The sequence below is a fragment of the Coturnix japonica genome, chromosome 3 (assembly GCF_054131305.1).
Source record: "Coturnix japonica strain WE chromosome 3, WE-NBRP24, whole genome shotgun sequence".
NCBI lineage: Eukaryota > Metazoa > Chordata > Aves > Galliformes > Phasianidae > Coturnix > Coturnix japonica.
The window spans coordinates 16151748-16175321 of NC_140665.1; the positions used below are offsets into that span (position 1 = coordinate 16151748).

The window sequence follows — 23574 nt, forward strand, 5'->3', positions numbered from 1 at the left end:
CTGTAGATATTCTCCCATAAGGATATAAGGACACTTCATTTCTCTTGTAGTACCATTAGGTCACTCAGCGAGAGCTACAGTGTCGAACAAGGGTGTATCTGTCAAATACTGCCAGTTGGGATGAAATCATCTGGCCAATGAGACAGCTCAGAGACCATTTACTTTCACCTAGGCTACAAAGGCTACATATACTTCCAGCCAATAATAAGGTCTACTTGATTCCCGCAAATCACCTACAGATGAGGTACTGCACATTCTCTATGGAACCTCTGACCCACCCATTGTTCAATTCCTGTTTTTCCTCACAACTGTCCAACTGGAAACCCTAAATAAGTTAAAGTACAGTGCCTTGTAGTCATGCAACGCTGAATTTCCACTGCTCTGAAAGGCAAATTCTGCACTCTTACAAATACTTCTAAGCTCCGACTCAATAAACAGGCCCTTCATGAGAATATAAAAATAACTGAGCCATGTTCCAAGACCTTTCACATTGCTGGAGAGGTGCAAGGGGTGTGCAGTGTAAATAAAAATCAGGTTCACAATTTCTATGCATGTTCTTGTTTTCAATTATACTTAGATTTGCTTCAGCTTTAATAAGAAGCTGGAACTGAGGCCAGACTATTTTTAAATCCCAACACATTCCCGATTAGCTGTGAATACCAGTTACTCTTTTCCATTCTCAGCCTACTACCTTTAAAAGGACACAGAAAAGGAACTTCAGTTTAGGATCTGGTCTAACAGAGAGGACTTCATCTCTTGCAAAGAGCACAGGTGCTTTTGTGTTGAAATATTAATCAAAGTCCCACAATACTGTTTTATTATGTTAGTATGGCAAGCAGTCAGCTGTGGGGTTTCTTCAGAAGCTCATGAGGTCACTCCATGTCTTTAAAGCAAAAATGATAATGGGTCTCCAGCAAAGAGTAAGAGTTGGCAGCAGAGATGTTGAGATGATGTAATTGTACACAGCGGTGATGTGAGACTTTTCTTGGTTCCTAGAAGCCAATACTGCAGAGGCAATTATAATAACAACTGTATTTGCTTAAAACTTTTGGACAAGAAAGGAAGTTTCTTGCAAAAACAAGGAACGATCATAGAGAGTAAAAGGTCAGAAACTGGCTGTCAGAAATGGAAGCAGCTAACACCATGCTCTGGCACTGAAAATGTAAGGTAGCAAACAGTGCAAAGAGCAATTTTCTCGGCACTAACACCTATGTCTTTATATTCTGCGCACACTGGGACATTCACTGCTCCACACATCTTCTGTTAACAGCTGGTTATCTCACTAGTTTTGCTAAGGGGAAAAAAAATGATGGTATGGAATTATTTATTATTAGTAGGCTTCTCTAGAATAAATATATGGCACTGGATACACTGGCAAAATGACACAAGCATTTAATACTGAATCAGCAACTCAAAGAACAAGCTTCCTTGGTTTTACTGCTGTTGGCAAATGTACTGAAAAATAGATATTAAAAAAAAATGAGTTACGCTTGTTTTTCTATAGCTGGACTAGACAGGTTGAGCAGCAGGATAAAAAAGTATCCAGTCACCTCAGTTCTGGGAGGCTTCAGGTGTTCATCAGCTTGTAGTACCCCCATTCTTGTTTATTTCTTATGCTTGAAACATATGAACAATGACAGACTTCATTCCCCTAGAGATACACTCCAATCTGCCTTTTAACTGAAACAGGTAACGCCTGTAAGAAAATGATGGGCCACACTAGTCTAGCCACGCTCCTTTTGCAACGTGGCCTATTCCATTACAACTCATAATTACTGCAGCACAGATGCTGCTATTTATAAGCAGGAGCAGCAGGGGCACTGCAGCAACATCAGAGGTTTTCCAACCTTCTCTCTTGGTAGAGTTTGATTTTGGAATACTAGAGATGAACTCAACAGCTTGAAAATAAATAGACAGATAGATAGGAGAAGGAAAGAGAGATTACTTTGCTAATTCTTAATAAAGTAACCATGTAATTAGTATATTTTCCGCAATGATTACCACTCTACCACTCTGACTGGCAAATAAACCTCCTTATACTGTGTTACTGTCTCTCGCTGGCTTTTCTGCTTTAATGGTTTGTGGGGACAAAATGTCATGGAAGTATATATAATTTCGGTCACTTTAAACCCCTCCTAGATTCAGAGGCACTGAAAGTTGTGCCTTATGTCATCCAAGAGGTTAAAACCCTCAATTTGCAACAAGGCTGGGTGTGACCTACCAGTAAGTTTCAGCATCACGAGGAACAAAATGAACACTGTAGAAGGAAAAATTAGGTGAAGAACTGGATTCACTAGAAAGCTTTCCTTTCGATTAAAATCCAAGATATAATCTGCAAATAATAGCAAAAATGCTCTTCTGTGTTTTTGAATTTGCTTCATTTTTATTTATTTTATTTTTTTTAAGTTGTGTGATTTTTTTTCCATCATTAAAGTTAGTGCACTCTAAACCAAAAGACTAACAACCCTAAGAGTGCTGAAGTGCCTATAAAGTAAATAACAAGAGGAAAAGGAAGCTCTGGATTTTAATCCATTGATTTAGATAGCCAGTATTTCTGACAAAGGAGAAGTGTTAAAAATTCATGTGTTTTTTTTTCCCCCTCAGCGACTTTACCAAGAGCTCTTGATAAATGTGTGAGAACATATTTATCAATATACACATAGGTATGCATACATTATATATCTATATATATATATATATATTTATATACACACATACAATTGCATTTCTTGCCTACATTTCAAAGCTGGAGAATATAAGGATTAAATGTCTATAACAGAGAAAAATGAAGCACATACTAGAAATTAATCTTTCCAGCTATGTCTGAATACCACTTACAAGCAAAGACAACGCTACTCATTTTTTGTAGAAGGAGCTTTACAAAACGCAGTATGTCTTCCATTGGCTGTTGAACTAGCTTTCAATTTTGATGAGAATATTTTGGCCTAACTACAACTCTTTCTGTCTGAAAACAAGTTGCATCAGGTCCCTTCCTCCTCTCTGGGTCGCACTGACCAGAACACTGCAGGAGCCCAGTGTCCACAGCTGTCCTCCACTCTCTCCTCAGGTGCAGCACACAACAGGGATTGTCTGGTCCACACAGAAGACATCCAAACTACTTAGAGGGCAAAGTGGTAACTCTGCATAATGCTATTTATTATACCCTAATTATTCCAACCAATTTTATCACTGACACAAATATTTATCCTGAAAATCACTGAATTCCAATGGATTTTACCAGAGAATTAGCTGCTAAAATTCAACAGAATTTAAGAGGGCAAGACCACCTTTTCCCAGTTGAGAACCTCCACTCAACTTTAGCAATTGCTTTTCCTACTCCAGTCTGTTGTGTAGATGGGTATGGTGGCACCTCTCCTACCAGAGACTGAAAATCCAAAGTCCACAGCAGCTGCACCCTTAAGATTCCTAAACAAAGGGTACTGGGCAAACCCCATATATACAGATCTTTCACATTTCAGCTCAGAGCACTGACACTACCTTGCTGCACAACATAAATAGAAGTCAGAATTATGTGGGTTATTGACCACTGTATACTTTCCCACTGAATCATAATTATAGATTCTCTTTTACTGTCTCTACCAAGTAACTCTGCAATGAATCTGATTCACTGTGCAGACACAGCACTCACCAGACCTCAAAGCATTTCATGTCTTAATAGAACATTCTGCTACCCAGGCACACGTGAGCTTGCAGCACCAGGGGTATGGGCTGAGATGCACAAAACTCCATGTCAGGGTTACCAACAGAGACACAGACACATCAGAATTGCCTTCATCACGGTGGCACGGCAGGTGTCAGCAGAAATCTCTTTCATGCTGATTCCCACAGAGGCTGTGTGAACAAGAGGATGCTACCCTCCTACTGTCTCAAGAAAGTGAATACTGGTGACTAGAGCATGGTCTCGAAGGAAGCCCCATTTCACACCTACTGTTTTTAGCCACTAAATACCTACTGCCAGGAAGAGGTCCATGGAGAGGCACTTTGCAGAGGGCCAGGCTTGCAGTGCCCAGCACCAGGAGCTCCACGTGCTGGCAACCACTTCTCCTGGTCACAGTGCAAGCAGCATCCTCCTGACCTGAGGCTGTGGATGCTCACAGCATTTTCCAGACTGAGCATTAAGTTGCTCAAGGAAAGTTTCCCATTACTTCACAAGCTAAATCAAGTGAATGAATGTGCCTCACAGTTGCTTTTCTTTGGTTTCCCTCCTCACCACAGAGACTCCTGAGCTGGCAAAGGCCAGTGTCATTCCACTGAGGTCAATGGAATTCTGCCCATTTCTATCAGCTGATGATTTAAACCTCTAAACGTTCTCTCTTGCACACAGTTCTCTTCCACAAAGCCCAGATAATAATGCAGAGACTAGAATATACAGAGCTGAAGACACTCGCAGCTGGTTTAAACTCTCACTTCCACCCTTGTAGCTGTGCCAACACCACAGCAAAAGCAGGAGGTTTGCATAAACTGCTCCAATGTAGATATGACCCCAAAGGGAAGGAAAAACCACCAGCACGTACATCGATGGTAAACAGATACCAGCAAGCAGCAACAGCACAACTGGCATCAGTGTGAGGTTCTACCTTCCCCCTCGCCCCAGCTTTTCCCACCTTACTTTTTTTGTACAAGTAAGCACTGGAAGAGCTACAAGGAAGATTCAGCATGTAGAATTGGGGAAGAGACTGTCTGAGGGTATCTTCCTTGTAAAGAGAAGCTACGCTATGGAAAACTCATGACAACCGTTGGCTGAGGCAACTGTGTAATGCCGCAGCATGTCCGGGGAGGAATTTCAGTCAGACTGCTGCAGTGATTGTCTTATGCCCTCAGGTATATGATTTTATTACCCTTATCTTGGCAAGCACAACATTTACTTATTGGCCACAAGCTTGGGGAAATGGAAGGAAGACTGACTTTCTACCACTCCAACCGGGTGGCTGCTAAGCCAGTAACTCCCACCTTGATATGTAACCAGCTGTCTCAAAAGTTGAAAAGCGAAGACAAAAAGTTGGTGAGGTGATGCCTCAGCCCATCGACCTCCAGCTGACGTCACAGTGGAGCACAGTCTAAAAGGAAATAATTAGCCACAGAAGTCTAGTGCCCAGGTGTCTCTTGTGTTGGAAGTCAGAGTCATCTGGCTGGTACACAGCTGATGGGAATGTCCACAGCAAAGGGAACCAGCCAAAGGAATGCTGAGAACCCACTTCCGGAAGGGTGGATTTCTAAAGTACAGAGGAAACTAGAAAGTGCCTCCTCTGCTCTGCTGCTCAATAAATGCTGCCTCAGCCACATTTGAATGTGGAGCAATAGTGACATAAAGTGGCCTCCCGAGTTAATCACAGGTAGAAAGTGGAAACACTTCCCTGGAGACTGATACCTTATGCTGTTATTCCAGTCTGGCATGCTGTAATAAAAACAAACCCCATGTACTACCCTTGTTCTTTACAGAAGGGCCACCAGAGCATTCTACATCTGTTAACAGTAAATAGCACAGCATTACCTGGGAGGAGATATCTTAAGTACTGCCTGTTCCTTGTCATGGGCAAAGATGGAAAAACAAGAGAGGCAAGTAGAAAAGAACAGGTATAAAATGCAAGAAATTCAGAGGTTATGACAAAGTTATATTCCATCCAGATGTCTGGTTCTCTGAAACCAAAAATATCAGCAGTAACAACAACAAACACAGTATCACATCACATTTGCCATCAAGTGTTTACCTGATAGCCAACTGAACCCTTACAAGATCAGCACATCTAGAAATGTATCTTCACAGCAACTAAACCAAAAGGAAGAAAGACAGAAAATGATCATTCCATAGTCTGACTTTCCTGTCAGGACCTCCGTTTCTTTTTTACACAAACTCTTTCTTTTGCCTGGATCCTGAAGCTAGTTTGTTAAGCTAGTTACTCTGCTGTCCCATCTATTCACTCAGTCAAGAATTCCCTAAAAGAAATCTGGTGTAAAGAGGGTACATTGGTCCTTATGTCTGAAAATGGGACGTGTGTATAAGAGCAACATGAGCAAGACAGAGCTCTGAGGTGGACCTGCCTCAATCTCTTATTCTACCAAGCTCCCCAAAGACAAATCAAAACTTCAGGTTTGACTTCAACGGCAAATCTATTTGATTATTTTTTTTCCTACTGAAAACTCAAGGGAAATAGAAAATGTCAGGAGCGGGCATACAGCTTCTAGTCTGTGTCTTCACCTTGGCTTCAGCTGCTCACAGCTCAGGACAGTTTTGGCCTGATGACTTCAGGGACTCACTGCAGCCCTCTGTCTGGTGTAGCATCCTTATGGTTTATAAGCACTAGGGCCATGAAAAAGACCATTGCCATGTGCCCTTAACCAGCTACAGAACCTGGACATAAAGGCCTGAGCACCGGGAAAGTGTTTCACACAGGTCTCTGCCTGCTCCTTGTCCACTCCAACAGAAGTGGACTGAATTTCAAAGTCTGCTCAGTCACTAAAGTTACAAGAGCAATGATCCTTCTATAAACAAATGCTCAGAGAAGCTCTGAAACAAGACTGTACAACAAATACGGGTCATCTCTGTGCCACAGCACAGAAGGTACAAGTCAGCCATAGTTTTGAGGCTTGACAAAGTTTTGACTGCAGAAATGATGACGTCACTGCAAAGGGGGGAAAACTCCACTCGGCACATCTTGCTAGCCAAAACCCCATCCATTTTTCCTGTTTCCTCAGCAGAACATCCAAAATACCTTGTTCTACACTGCAACAAGCTTAACTCCAAAGAGTTTGGACAGCAAAAATAATGACGCAGGTTTAAGGAGATAAAAAAAAAACTCCTTCCTGCTCTTTGATTAACTGGGCTTCTTGATGGAGTTAAGTGCAAACAGCTGCCTGGACTTCAACTGAAAAGCCTAAATCTAAACACTCCATGTTTACATAACCCAAACTTCTAATCAGGCAGCTGGATAATCCACCCATTTAAAGCATCTCTAAGAGTTTCAGGGAAATGTGATTTTCTTACAGCTAAGCCAATCAACAACCACTTTTAAAACCTCTAGCTACCGAGTTACTACTTTCCAACACAAGTCTCAGCGGGATGGGGTCATGACCCTCGAGTGAATCACAAAGCAATTTTGGTGGGATCCTTCCTTTATTTCTCTCTCTCTTTTTTTTTTTTTTTTTTTTTTTCTTGAGAAGGTACAAATCTGGCTCTCTAATTTCCTCTGTATTCAGTTGCTGTAAAGTAACAAATTAGAGCAGAAAGGCATATAGCGGTGTTTAAATGCGTGCTGGCTTTTCCTCACAGGACCTTAATGCAAACTCTCATACAACCTTGACCACATTCATCCAGAAACAAGGAACTTAGGAAAGGCAAAATACAGTCATTGCTGACAGAGTCCTGAATTTCTGAGGGGAGAAGAGGGGAAGAGAAGGAGCTACAAGATTTTGAGGAATCTCAGCATAGACATTTACAGGATCATTTACAGGACTCAGTAGTCCTTAAACTGACAGATACATTCACAGTGACTTGCTCTGGCCATAGCACTCAATGTTTAGGGTCCTACATCATCTCCACTGCTACATATCAAACATTGAGATGTTTTACTACTGCAATAAACTACAGATAGACCAATATAGGTATGTTGTCCATAAAGAGCACCTACACTAGTTGTGCCCCGCACACCTCTTGAATAGCTTTTAGCTTTTCAGATAAAATGTCTCAATTAGGCAGCTATTTTGAGCTCAGTTTGGCTCGCTTCCCAGCAACTTCCCTGACTGCAAAAACAATATAAATATTGTAATTCAAATTACTGCTCTAAATACAGACGCATTTGCACTGTTTGACGGTGAACAAACAGCTAAGCCAAATTCTGCCTAGTCACTAAGAGAAACGGAACAAAGCATGGCAGCTCTGAAGTGAAACACCTTTTTTGTACTCTTTCCAGTCTCCACTCCATGTGTCTCAGAGATACAAATAGTTTTACAAGATACAACCACAAGTTTTTCAGCAACAAATGCTTCAGATCAGACTCCTGTAGCCCTTTACACAGACTCGTTGACGCAAGAGTCATTTTTAACGTTTAGATGCCAAGGTGCCATGCAGTAGCAATAGCTTCGTCTGCAGAAAATGAGGCACAGAAGATCTGTGTGTTTCAAGGTACAAGTATTTCATCTCTCAAGCTGGCAGGCTCAGCTCCTTGAGCAAGCACACAACCCTGCTAGGCTAGCGTGCAGAACCAGATCCTATCTGTTTGCAATGCTCTGCAGCACCATCCGCGCCTGCAATATGCATACAGCTTTCATTCTGCAGCAGCTTCCAATAAGATTTACTTAAGTTTGAAAGTAAGAAAGGGTACTTATTCTGTATAGAAAATAATTTGATATGGCAAACAATTACCATCAAGAACATCCTCACAAACACAGAATCATGCTGCCAACACCAGGTCCAGCCTGGCCTTCATTTCAGGGGGTGCTCCACAGTGCCTGCATGGGCTGCAAAACGTAGCGTATTCCAAGCAAATGCTAACAAGAGGAAAATGAAAAGGAAAACAAACTATTTGATGCACATAAAACAGGTTTGTGCAGATCAGGGACAAACAGGCTTCTCCCAGCAATTCAAGTTAAGCTATCTTCTAACCCATAGAAGGACAAGCTACTGTCTGTCATCGGTGCACTGCTAACAGTTTATTAGTCTGCTGATATCTTCATCTAGAAAAAAAAACTGGTAAATTGTCTCAAGATGAGAGGTAGCAGAGAGTGAAGAGGACTTGCTGTGATGTGGTGGTGGCAAGTAGGATTTTTTAGACATCTACACTTACTTTGTGATAAAATGCTTCTAAGATGGTGTCACTTCCCTCCTAGACAGCCCAGCTTTTCTTAGCGCCTGATACTGAATCAGTGACCTTCTGTGAATCGGAGCTAATCTCAGGATATGTCACATCTGTAGCAGGAGGAACAGCTGAGCAACACTTGTCCAGGCATAATTGAGCTTCAAGATTGCAGAGCAGTGCGTGATTAATTGGCTGAAGGATTCCTGATAAAGAGGAAGAGGATAATGACCAGCCTGGGTCAATGGGTGGTGCTCGGCTTATCTGGAGGCATTTAAAGAAATGCTCCTGATCAAGGTCACAGGGAATGGTGACAGATTCTGTGTGAGTGTGAATTTGAGGCATTTCAAAATCACATTCCATAGCTGTGCACAGGGGCAAGTGTGCTTAGGAAGAGTATTTTAATGCCTTTTATGGTCCTGGTTCCACCATCATTATTTACATGAGTATTACCAGGAGCCTAATCTTAAGAGCTCTACTGATCAGCTTCGTATTTTCATACGGATTTGACTGACTTTGAAAAGTCAAGTCGAATTCAAGGCAATTCTCACTTAGTTTCCATTTGGGCATTCCAACTCGTGCCAAGGTCCACTGAGAAGCAAAGAGGCAATGCCCCCTCACTGGAAAATGGGAAAGCATCAACTGGAACTACCTTCTGTGGTCAACAGCTGTGGCAATACATACATGTAACTCCTGGCTTTGAAACTACTTTGGCTCTTCTTTGGGACTGCTCAGCTAAGCTGAAAAGAGCAGGTATTGCTTCTGCTACACACATCATGTCAGCAGCCATGAAGACCTCTGCTGTGTGCCCTCAGGGAAATGAAGTCTTCAAAATTTCTAAGGATGGACTCAAGAGCAAGTGCCAGTTGTGAGACCATCGCAGTCTCGTGCTTCAGCCCATCACAATGCTTTAAATGGACCAGTTATATGCTGTGCAATCAGTTTGCAGCAGCTAAGTTGCTGTAAATATCAGCTAAGTGAGTTCAGGTAAATTTAACAGAAAGACATTAAAGTCTAAAATAATTAAGCAATAAACAAAAGATGCCTTTTATAGCATAGCATTAGTCTGTTCTGCCATACAGAGAACTCCCTCGGACTCATGGACAGTGCATCTTCTGGTACCTCTCCGTCATAAGCCCAAACAAATTTGTGTGCCCAGACAGGAATACCCCAAGGGGTTCACAGTCGCCTGGCCCAGACAGCCCTCCTCACAAGGTAATTCTGCCTTTCCTTCCTCTTTGGATGAACAACAATTCCTTTAGCCAAACAGCTCATGCTCCCTCTTTCCTAGTTCAATATGAACTTCAACCAAAGAGCTCAACAGGTTTTTCTCTTCAATTCTAAATATTCATACAGAAGCTGAGCCCTGTGTGCTTCATGACCATGCTCCAGCTGCCTCTAGCCTAATGATACTGTTTTCATCTGCCACGCAGATTTTCATATGCTGAGGTTACTGCTCAATTACACCATTGCTTGTGGAAAATCAAGAGGATGGCAAGTTTATTGGAAATAAGTGTGAGGTAGAGTCCTACGGGAAGGAAAGCTGCTCTTTGAAACTTCGGTCGGCATCAGTTTATATAGACCACACAAGAGAAGGTGTGGTGGGTCACCAGCTGACTTATGATCACAAGAAATCAAAAGTCACGCTGTTACTGGCACAAATCCAAATGGGCAAAGCATCAACCAGAATGAGATTTTTAAGTCTTTAATGTAAAGTTTTCCACTTCAAACTACCACAACAAGTAGACAAAATGAGCTTAAAAGTCGGACAGGACTGAAACAGTAAGAAAAGCTCCGCAAACAGAAAGTTTGCAACCTACAGCATTTTCACACTTCATCTATTCACTCTCCAGGCAAATATAGCCATTCCTAGAAGTGAACTGTATGCTGCTAATTGTATAAGCCCAGCAAATGGGAATTCATGTTTTCACACAGTTGTCCCATCCCTCACCAGAGTCACCAGGCAGCCTGTGCCTTCTGAGCAAACTGGAAACAGACAAGTTGCTATGAGTAATCTCACTGAGTAGCCTCACCCTGAGAAGGAAAGCAGATTTCAAACTGCTCCCCTTGAACAATAGCACAAATATCTCCCATCTCTAGACAGAAGGGATTTGGCTACTTCCTGTTTTGCCTGAAGATGATTTATAGCTGATCATCATACAATAAGTGCTGGGTAAGGCTTATTAATCCTTCCAAACCCACTTCACATTAGTGACTAATTCGAACTTATTTGGTACATAAATCACAGGGTACGAAAGCATTACATTTCCCCTCCTCTTTGGCTGCAATTCTGAATCCTTGAGGGTGTTCTTTTACAACCCTCTAATCTATTTATGTGGCTCCAAACACGCTGAGCTGAATTCTGTTTCATAATCTCCCTTCTTGCTCATGCAGCACTTTCCCTCTCCCCAGCTCCTAGCTTTCAAGTGTCCCACTTTGTAGTGCGCTGCCCTCCAGTGAGTTCTCAATAATAGAGCTCAAATCCAGCTCTAAAAGCAGCTCCTGCCCAAAGCTTGCTCAGTGCTAAAGAATCATCAGCGCTACTGAAGCACAGAAGTTATGAGATTAATTAAGGCATTTGCAAGGTGGGATGCATAAGGAAAAGCTCAGCAATTTCAACTTCATTTTCATACAAATAGTCTGGACATATTAAAAATACAGAACAGGTTATAAAGATTATTTTTCTTTGCATTCGGAAGGCCATGGTGTTCTCAAGAACAGAAGGAGATGAACCACACAGAAATGGTCTTTCATACTGAAATTCACATAGGCAGAACTATCCACAAGAGCAGAACATTCCTCTGTGTTCAAATGGTGACCAGGGATTTCTGCCACCACTCAATTACACAGCAGTACAGACTACATCCCTGATTGCCTACAGTGAATCTACACATTGCTTTAGTATCTATCTTATAAAAGCCCAAGTTTACATGTTTTCTAACACTTTCAGTGTTACTGTTGAGAAGCCTAACCTAGTTAAAATAATGTGTGTAGAATACAGGAGTTCCACATTCTCAGAGATAATCCTATATGACAGTGCACAGGTTACTAATATTCTGATGCTGCTGTTTTTGTTCTTGTCAGCCTACGCATAAACCATCACATTGCCACAATAAGTGAGGTCGCTCTTCCTGCGGCAACCAGCTGCAACTCTCTCAAAGCCATAAATCATGCAATTTGGCACACAGTTAGAGGTTGGCATCTGTCATAAATACACCTTGTCATGAGAGCAACAGGCTCTTCAGCTTCCTCCACAGGGTTGCTTAGCTCTTGGCCTCAGAGAGTGACATTACAATCCACCAATCTGATCTGCACATAGAACAAAATCATCAGTTAATCCAGTCTATAACTCTCACACGAAGTTTTTATATCACAATGTGTTATCCCAGAGATTCTCTCTACTATGAGAAATTGGTATGACTTTCTTTTGTCGTCCCTATTTGACCTGCCTGGGCTTTTTTATGGGCTCTCCATTAGACCAACTAGGACACTACCATCAACATTTTCTCCCTACCTTACTCTTTTCCATTTTGCCTCAGACACAACTCAAAGTGAGTTAAAGTATGACTGCAAAAGCAACTCCCAGTTGCTTCACAGAGTAAGCAGCACAGATGGAAATACCAGATCTGTAGCTATTCCCAGCAGCTTCCACCCAAGCACTGTATATACCTTTGTTCATTTGGAATAAAGAGACAACCAAAGTCTACACAAGGTGCAAGAACTTGGAAGCCACCTGCACCAAGAAAAGGGACATGCTGGTCTTTCAAATACTGAGGAGTACCCAGGAGAAATCTGGATTCAGATTTATACCTCATTCTTCTCTGCCCTTTTTATCTGTTCATCTCAATATGTCTCACAGCGCAGATTGATGTTATTATTCCTGATTTACTTGCCCAAGGCCACCCAGAACAGACACAAGTTGAACTGCGGTGCTTTGAAACACTGCTGAGAACCACGCAGGTCATGTACTCTCCCTTAAATAAGCATTAGCATAATGAACTTACCATAAATATGGAGTCATAATATCAATCTAAAACTAAGTTTCTAAGATAAATGAAAATAAGATAAAATATAAATGTAAATCAAATAGGAAGCAACATATCTGGACTGCTTTTTTAGGCATCTGTCTTGGGATTTGCAGTACAGAAATAACATCTCTCTGACATCACAAGTATGTAGTTCTGTGCATTGAGAAAAACCTGCTGTTTATTTGGATCTTTTGAAGTCTAGTATCAATATAGCTTCTTAGTCCCCAGAGTGTCCTCAAGGTTTGAGATGTATATTTTTAACTTCTGCGCTTACTGACATTCCATTCATGCTACTTGGCTGTTCTCCCCATCAGGGCTTCATCAGCTATCGTGCTGATTTCGGCACCACTGGGATTATTTGCTTTACCATTTCCTAAATGTCTGCATGAGGAGGTGTGGCCTGCTATGCCAATTAGCTCTCACTCGCACAAAACCCATGTTAACTTCAGAGCTAAGGCTCCTGGCGTGCATTCTCTTGCCAATGCAACCAGCACAAACCAAGGAAATGATGGGTGAAGGCAGCACTCAGAGCAGATGTATGTGCCACATTTTACATGCCCTGCTGCCCACACACCACTGTACCTACAGCCACTCAGTGTCCTCACTTCCACACAGCAAATTGCCCTCTCCTCTAGAACCCAGGCACCCACAGCACACCTGCATAAGCCCTGCAGAGCACATGCACACTGACATAGGAAGAAGGAGGGATAACGCAAAAACACTTAATTAGTTCATAATTTATAATGACGTGGGACTTAAAGGATGCTGCCAATTAAGTATAGATGGTGCCTGTCAAATAAGGCCATGTATACTGCCTTCAATGAGACAAAGATGATTCAGGGCTTTAGGGGAATTGTGTTCTCTGCTGCCATGAGAAATTAAAAGCAGCCAGGAGTCAACAGTCCTTAAGAAAGCTCCGCTTGCTTCTTTCGTGTTTCACACCTTGATGGTGCACTGGACAAGCAGATTATTACATGAAGCTTGAATTCAGTCTCATTGGCAAAGGTTCTGATGACACGACTATTCTCCAGCAAAATTCTTTGTTCTGTTTGACATCACTTCACAGTATATACATCCTGACACCATATGGTGAAGCACCAGGCACAAGTAAAGCCTGGCCTTGCTGGGAGTAGCTAGCTGTTCTCAGTGAGGCACAAAGAATAAACACAATTTGGAAGTTGGCACTGTCCAAGTCATTGCATGCTGTCCCTAAAACAAAACGCAAAGAAGAGATGTAACTTGTACACACCAAGTTGGCAGAAACAGAAAACATTTCTTAGCTGCCATAAAGACCTTTTGAAACAAGAGCTTCCCAAATCGCTGCAGGTATGCCTGTGACTTTTCCATCATCAGCAGCCTGCTGCTTAGGGAAGCAGAGCATTAGGCTTTCTTTAAAGGCATTTAAAAAGCCCTCTGTTCACTTTCAGATATTCATCACGGTCAACTGAAGTTCTCTTTTGCACTTCTCCCTCTTCTTTCTCACATCTGGTGCTGCATGTTACTATACTGCAACCGTAAGTAATCAATCATATGGAGATACTGTATGCTCTGTTCCAGTGTCCTCATAGCCAAGTCCATCTCGTCATCACAAGTATACACAAGATGATGGCAGCACAAAGTTCTCCATTCTGAAATGCAGCTTCTAGATAGAACATAATTAGCAGGGCACCAAGCACGTAGGCTAAAAAATACGCTAAACAGCATGTTTTATAAGTACCTTCTCCTTTGGTGAGTATGACTGCATTTAAAACAACAGAGCAGATGAGATTTAGAAATAAGATATTATGAAGGCATGAATTCTGACAACTTTTGGTCTCTTCGCAAAGTCTGGCATTCGCACCTTCTGTTCACAAGACAACAAAGAGAAAGAAGGCTGTTTCTAATCACCTTTGTTCCATACATAAAATGAAAGGACCATATATTGTCCCAACATACAAACTTGTTATAAGGTTACACTGATCATAACAGTGCTCTGCACTTACTGAGCATTTCTGCACAAGCATATGATATTCCAACAGTTGTCAGTCTCTGCTATGCAAAAATACCCTATTCTGTGATTGATTTGCCTGATGGGAGGAAAGCCATAATCAGTTCTGCAATTCATCCAAACACAATTGAAATTACGCTGACAGCATCAGCCCTTTTGCCTTCCATTTCTGTCTTCACCAGAAGCATATTACTGCTGGTGTACAAATTTCTCTGAAAAACAGACTTCTTAAATTTAAGAGCAGACTTCAAGAAAATAGAGGTTTGACCAACAGTTACTAAACCATTCTTTAAATGCATGATTACAGAAGATGGCATTTCCAGTGTTGTAGGTTAAGTATAAGCAGCTATGAACACTTTGAAGTCCAGAACAGAGCTCTGCAAGCTATGCAAATCTCAAAACTCTCAATACATTTGAGGAGGGAAAAAAAAAACCTCTTGTGAATAAATACATCAGCACTTACCTTCTCCATAAAAGCTGTTTATGGTTAATCTTTAATGAGAAATAATTTGTTCGGGATATTTTCTGAAGACGTTCTGGTGTTTCAGTGGCTTGAAGACAAGTACCACTGCAGTGTTTACACACCAATGAAAAAAGAAATACATTCCAGTTCCACAATTCACAAACCCTACAAGCCAGGTTTCCCACAAAGCTTAAAATAAGTGAATTTGAAAAGCTTGTCTTCACTCCTACGTTGCCCAGTGAGGACATGAGAAATCTTTTCAGTACTCTCAGCAGACGTTAGGCCCTTAGCTTTCTTGACTGCACACCTTAACTTCTCAACCTCATTTTACTGAATGCTGACTTTTAAAAGCAACTTGCCTTTTCAGGTAAAAAGCTGCCTGAACACTCAGACAGTAAAATGAAGTAACTGAAACTAAACAAAAAGACTGAGGCAGAAGTAATATAAGAAAGTAAACTTTCTGCCTCCCTCTTAGTAAGGATGCACTCAGGAGTTAAACTGAGCTACAGTGAAAGAAATCGCTGGTGAAGGGTTCATTTATTTACATTCCTGTTAGAGAAGCCTACAAAGGCATACATCAACAGAAACAAACCATTTTAGTACATTCATTGACTGAACATCCATCAGCGTGCGTGATCTATGCCAACACGTATTAGGAGTGACAAGATATTATTACTGTAGTGCCAAAGGACGAGGGAGCAGGGGAAGGAACAAAAGGGAGTGCTGATCCCTCCCCTTAACAATGAGCCCCTATTTCCTTTCACTGCACCTGAGCTCCAAGGCTTCAAAACCAATGAACTTTTCTTGTTGGGATCTAACAGACGGGCTGTGGTTTGCCTCACTCTTGGTGGTATACTAACACTTGGAGGTACGCTGCACTGTTTCCTTCAAAGGAGCCCTACCTCCTACAGCATCTCTTGACTCCTGTATCACTTCTGCTAAATAAATGACATCACCTCACTCAATCAACCACATGCAGCTTTACTCCTTCCCCCTTCCTTCCTACTGTTTGCACTCACTGTTTATTTTTTTAAGCACCTCACCCCCCTATTAATCCACCAGACAGTACAAAAGACTCATTTGTGAGAGAGATTAGAGCTGTAAGCACTCAGTCTCACTGTGAAACACCTGTTTCATTCAAACAACTAGAGGAAAAAAAGCAGAGAATTGAACAAACTGCTGGTGGAAATGAAGCCGTGAGTAAACTCCTACTGGGAGAACTACCAAACTCGGGGTGTTGGTTGTCCTACTTCAAGTCAGTACTGCAGAAAACACACACAGCATCTACAACAGTAAATTCATGTGCCTGCAATGCTGGTAGGCTCCTGACAGACTGTGTGCCTGCTCCTCAGCTCTTAACAGAGTGCAGAGACCTGCAAACTCTTTACTTGAAACACTGTCTGAAGTTACTGTCTTTATTCTATTTTCCTTTGTCTGAAATTTAAATGAGAAGGACCAACACTGCCTTAAATTGGAACTATATCAACCAGCTCCATTTCTGATATTCCCTCAGCACCAAGACAGGATCTTTCCACTGAAGCCTTCAGCATATTGTTGAGATGTGGACAAATACTTCGTGTTTCTTATTCCAATAGCGCCAAATATCTACCTCAATTTTGAAACATGAGCATTTAAAAAGAGCATGGAAATCACTTTGAAGTTTCCTAATCATTTTTTTTTTTTTCAATCATATAAATGTAACACCGGCCTTCAGCAATGTCAGCACTTACAGAAAAGGTCAGTAGACTGACGGCTGCTGGATTTATCTTAGTGGAAAAGAGGTAAGTGACAATATACCAACAAAAATACCAAATGGCATAGCATGGCTCTGAGTCACTTTCTTTTATGAAATGAGAGAAAATTATACACCAAACAGATTGCATAAGCACCACGGGCAATAACTAAAGCTGGAAGAAGGCCAGACTACATTAATAGCTGCTATTTGATCTACTTCAAGATCCCTGAACACCCAATACCTGATGAAGTCAGAGGAAAGGCTCCTATCAATTTCAAGAGGTGCTGTACAAGGCCCAGCACTATCACCAACCAATATATTGTGTGTGGAACGAGGAACAGAGCTGACAGTACAGCAGTTAAGTTCACTGCCATGCTGCAAAGCAGGTTGCGGTAACATTCCCACTAACCATATTTCAAAATCGATCAGCTTTTCCTTCTTCCAGAGGAATCCGGCCTCCTGAGCACTGTTAAAACTCTGAAACAAATGAAATCACTGCAGGAATAATGCACCACTAAACCTGAATATTTATGGTAAAATCTACCGCAGCAATTTCTAATGTAATGAAATCTAAGAATTCTGCATAAAAGACGGACAACGCAAAAACAGATCTCCAGCTGATATAAATCAGCTGTTCATATTTAAAACAAAGGGGTTGTAACTTGCAAGATTTAAGATGTAACTTACAGTTTGCCATTTTCAAAACAAAAACATTTTACAATATCTACAGCTAAGAGAACACTCTCGCTTTTGCTTTCTTACTGTATAATAATAGCTCACTTCTGTTGCCTCAAAGCACTTTTTTTTCCCTTGTTACCAAACTGCAGGCATCACAAGACACTATTTAGGTGCCAGTTGGTTTTAAGTTTCACTGCTTACATATTTGCAACTTATTTGAGAAGTTCCCAGAGGAAATGAACCATGTATTACATAAGGAGGTTTGTCTACCAGCGTAATATAAAGCACACCTTTCCTACTCCTTCTTTTGTTGTTTTTTTTTAAATCAATTCTTTAAGCAACACATAGAAACAGAAGTTTTTGCATGTGTAATGCCTGTACGTGTATGCAGACATACCCCCGTACCTACCTCTACACACTGTTCCAGCAATAGTTGCCCTTTCACACGGCTCATCAATAGTGGGCTTTACTCACCTGATGGGCAGCGTGCCACAGGCCCATGTGCTCTGTCATCGCCTCTTATCTGCTCTCTTGCCTGTCTTCAGATCCATAGTTAGCGGAGGCTGGAGCTCTGTCTCCTGCTAAACACAATAAAATTAAAGCTGTAATTAGTTGCCTCCTCTGGACAGCCAGGCTGCATTCCACATCCAGAGCCAGTGCTGAAGTGACAGGCCACAGGGACAACATACGGCCCAAAGGGAGAGAGGTGAGCCCCAAGGCTGCAAGCAATGCTATAGAGGAATGAGAGCTCAGAGCACTCTGCCTTCAGGAGGCAGTTGTGCCCACTGCTCCTGAGATGGACATACAGCCTTTCAGAGGGTGCTTTTCTTGCTGATGGCACTGCACAAGGCTCCAGACAAAGCCAGACAAAGTGACCTGCCCGCCTCAGGACTGATCCTTGTGATATGGCTCTGGGCAGCTCTTCCTCCACAAGTGGCTGGAGTGGCACAGCAGAACCCAGTCCCTGCTTCCACCCAACTTTCCTTGGGCCAACAGAGTATAGCTGAGCTCCAACACAGAACACATCAGTTGAGGCATCAAACAAGCTCACACCTTGGCCACATCAAGGTGGACACTCACAAGGGAGTGAGACCATCCCAGAGCCTTTCTCCCTAAGGCTCTCCTCTGAAACAGCTGTAACGTATTTTCTGTAAGGAAAATAATGTATTCTTCCTTATGCTCAGAAATACCAAACAGTTTCTGCTGATCATTTCCAAATAACTCAGCCTGAAGCAGACCTCAGCATGTATAATTTCAACATGCATGGTAAAAGTTTAACAACATTAGAGGCTACTACAATGGAAATTGTTGGGCATCACTGGTTTCACTTACAATAATGAAACTCAGTTGAAAGCTAGGAGCAGCTTGGTGCATTAGCTTTACATAATAAACACCTTTTTTTTCAGTACCAAATTGTTTTACCGAAACTGACTTCAGCTGATTTTGCCTGAGTTAATCTTGACTCATATTTTAACTCTCACAGTATTGCTGTATTTCATTGTTTCTCATACATATATTACATTAAAAAAATGTTAATATAAACCATGTGCGTACACTGTTATAACTTACTCAGTATTATTATACGCTGTGATAATATAGAATCACTACTATCAGGTGTCACACTTTCACATTTCATAATCAAAACATTTTGATGCTTCCAAAGCAGAACTTCTCAGAAAACCCACTTCACCATGAGTGCCAAACTGCTGCCTGACTGCTGATGGGGTTTGAAAACTCATTTAGAAACTTAATATTTTATTTCAACCAAGTTCTACTTTCCGATCAATGCCACCAACTGCACGTAACATACAGATGACTACTCTGGGACACCAAAGTGCTCAAGAAAACAGCTCAGCATCTTTGAAAATAAGCGAGTCAATGAGAAAAAAAAAAAAAAATGGGAGTTAATATGTTCAAAATTGTGAGGGTTTTTGGTTTTTTGCCCTTTAATATCAAACAACTCGGGGGACACACACACACAGATTAAGATTTAATTAGGAATGCTACCATCAGTTTCAGCCTGGAGGAGGCTCAGGGGGGACCTTATTGCTCTCTATAACTACATGAAGGGATGTTGTAATGAGCTGGGGGTCAGCCTCTTATGTCATTAGTGGTAGGACTAGAGGGAATGGTTTCAAGCTGCAGCAGGGGAGATTCAAGCGGGACATTAGGGAGTATTACTTCTCAGAAAGGGTGGTCAGGAACTGGAATGCACTGCCCAGGGAGGTGGTGGAGTCACTGACCCTGGGGGTGTTCAAGGAATGACTGGATGTTGTGCTGAGGGACATGGTTTAGTGGGAGCTATTGGTGATAAGTGAACGGTTGGACTGGATGATCTTTTGGGTCTTTTCCAACCTTGGTGATCCTATGACTCTATGATTCATACCTGTCTTCCTGTTGTTCACCTGGGCTTTTTGCAGGGCTTAATTCATTGAAGCCTTTCAACATACATAACTTGCTTATATACAAAAGCAGAACAATGCTAACAGTAAGCTGGAAATTTATAATGTTCTGTTGTTAAAGACTATCAGATCCCTCCCCAGATAACTGAGGCCTTCCTCAGTGTTCTTTGATCACTGACTGTACCTCCTCCCCCCCATCACTGGCTGCATTACCTAAACAATAGTGTTCACATAACATAAATCGCGAGCACAAACATAAGACTTAAAACTTCTATGACAAATGCAACATCCAGCTGAAAATCAAACATTTTGAGAGCAGTAAGCCAGAAACCTAGTTTTGTAAAGCACTTCTAGAGGTCACTATGGCATGGAAGGAAGCTGAGGTCACTGCTAGAGTTGCCTGAGCGCTGCCTCAATGCATCACACAGCAGAGATTGCCCTGGCTTTGTCCTGTCCTTCTGTCTCATCAATTCTTGGTTTTCTCATGTCCGTCACCTCACTGCATGGGCAAGTCTGCTTCTCTGTGCCCATGCCTTACACCATGATGACCACATGGCAAGGCAGAAACCATCTCTACTTGATTTTAGGGTCATAATGAGTAACTTGGGGCACTTAACTAGTACAAACCACAGCTATTGGCAAGTAGTCTGCCATCTCCAGTATGCTGTTGGTGAGGCCTTAACACCACACATTAATTCACCCCCATAAAGATACATTTTGAACCAAACTTGCAGTGAAATACAAACCCTGCATTCAAGTATTAGCATAGTGAAATAATGCACATATAAATGAACATAACTACATTTATGACTACAATATTTTACAGACTCTCCCATATGTAAATATACATTCGTTGCTCTGTGCAGTTTATTCACTGCGGGTTATTCCATACACAGCTCCATGCAGTGCAGGCTGGTAACGTTCACTGCTTCTGCTAACAATCCACAAAGCAAACAACTACCTGCATATTCTCCTTCAGGCTGCAAATAAGGTCCTTCAGTGCTCATTTTGCTATTATTACCACACAGTCAGTTCCTTTTAGACTTAAATAATAATAATAATAACAATCTGAGAGAAAATAAAAACCATACGAGACAGCTCTTGCAGCTGGCACAAATCATCCGAACTCAGTCAGTGAGCCAGAACTTACATGGTGCGAATGGTCAAAGTTCCAAGGAAACCAAAGCTATTCTCCAGGGACCAACCTACCAACACCCTATTTCACTGCTCAAGTTCATTTTTTTCCATCTAATAGCACATACATGAATCCATCCCATCCTCTGGGCTAGTAATTACAGTTATTAAGATATTATTAAGATATTATTAAGATATAATATTTAGATAACCACAAAGCCGTGGTTATCTTGGAAAGAGAAATCCATCTGTAACTACTGTTTTACTTGGCCAGATGAAGGAGAGGTGCCTGTTCTAAACAGCATCAGCTCTGATGACAACAGAGACAGACAGAGCTCTCTTGGACACCTGGATCAGGCGGCTTCTCCCTGCCAGGTAAATGACACAGAGCTCATATCTCCATTCCATCAGTTTCCACATAACTGCTATGTCTTCTCATTTGTCCTAGAGGTTTTTGTTGGGCAGGTCTTTTGCCCAGTTCTGCTATAGAACGGTTTACGTTAGCAATTCCCCACGTATTGGGGTGGTAAACGATGTCATAACTCATCACAGTGTGTTCTTTCAGAAAGCCTAATAAACTGGACTGAACAGCAGTCTAAAAAAGAAAACAAAGCATTTAACAGGCTGGTATTTCTACCCCCTTCTGCTTTCTAAGAAAGACAAAATAAAAACTAAACAAGCAGCGATACAAACCTGAGTGCACACACAGCTCTTCCCACAAATACTTCCCCATTAACTCAGTGTTCAACTGCATTACCTATGAACTAACATGGTTTCAATTTAGTTTCTTATTAATCTTGGGCATTTCTTTCAACTGCTGTTTTAAAAATAGAAACTTCATGTTGACCATTTTAACAGCAATAAGTTTCAAAGGCAACAAGCTGCTGTACTGATTTTTATTTTTTTTCCCCAAAAACTTTACTGCCAGATGTAAGTACTTGTGATTATTGATATTCTTTGTTTTCCCACAGGTTTCTCATTTCCTTATTAAACAACATATCTGTATTTCAGAAGCTCTGCGAAAGTTTAGTGAGGTCCGCAAGAAACCACTGCTCACCAGCCCATGGATCCATCTCATCTAACTTCAAGGCACTTCAAACTGCTTAAATTAGGAATTAACCTGCACTGAACTACCCCAATAGTGAAAGGAACTACAAGACCACAAAAACGGTAAGTGCTTTCATCCCATCTGAATTCTGTGCTGTTTCACAGAAGTGACTGTTTTTCTCCACCAATTATACAGGGATCCCACAGCCACAGAACGACTTAAGATAAGCAGTTATCTAAGGATCAAAAGAAAACTGGGATGAATCCAGACTCCGGGAGTCCTCAGTACTATCTGCAAATGAGCAGAGGACCTGTTATGAGAACATTTCTAGCCCATGTATATTAGCTTAAATCAAGTTTAAATCAAAAAGTAGCAACCCCAAGGAACTAAAGGAAATCTTCACATGCAGCTGTTAAGTACTAAGTGGGTTATCAGCAATCACACTAATTTTAGCATTTTATTAGCACTTGAAGAGGTTCCTCCCCACCTACTTCTGATAGTTCCCATCCCTTCAAAGAGACTGCTACCATATGAGCCAGGGATTCAGGATCCAGCACAGCTTCTTCCACCAGGCACTAGCTCTGCTCGGAGCCTGTGGCCCTGCCCCTATCACCTCCAATAACTCACTCCCACCACCCTGCCAGGCGTTTCCGCTCCTTCCTTGTGCTAAATGCCAAATCAGCTGTTTATGTAGCTGTGCTCTGAGGGAGCAGAAATTTCCAGTGAGGAGATGGGAGCAATAACCTTGTTTTCTATATCACTGTTTCCAAACAGTTGCCAGGAGCCCTTACAAGGTAAAACAAACAACTCAAAACTCAAGCAGCCTCCTTAATACATAAGCTGGGACAGGTAAATGGAGTATTAAAGGACAGAACTTTCTGAGTATAAGAAAAAAAAAACATCTAATGGAGCTGGACCCAAAGTCCACTGGAAATCAGTAAGTAGACTCCTGCTGACTTCAGTGAGCTTTGGGTCTGTTCTACAAAGCCAGCCAGCTGCAAAAGCTGCTACAGTCAAAGGAAAACATGCTATGAAGGAACAGTGGCCTTGTGGCTGAAGCACTGGCACGGTTTCAAGAGACTTCCGTTCAGTGTTCAGCTCCACCATTCCTGACCCTTTGCAAACAATTCTATTCCTCTGGAGATCAGCTTCCCTTTCACACTGTAGGTATTTCATCCAGTCAGCTTAAGCATGCAGAAATTTAGGGAAATCTGTGAGAAGAAACAATTTCATGGTGAAACTCAGCAGCACCATCTCAGAGGGTATGGCTCTCCTGCTATGGGCTCAAT

At 41.7% G+C, this 23574-nt stretch overlaps 1 long non-coding RNA gene across 1 annotated transcript in view; it reads right to left on the minus strand.

Moving 5' to 3' along the window:
* LOC116652411 (uncharacterized) overlaps positions 1-23574 on the minus strand; it is a 190354-nt gene that overhangs the window by 50041 nt on the left and 116739 nt on the right. Inside the window, exon 4 of the long non-coding RNA XR_014944502.1 lies at positions 18176-18282. This is a non-coding gene — a long non-coding RNA (uncharacterized LOC116652411). The remainder of the gene's footprint in view (positions 1-18175; positions 18283-23574) is intronic.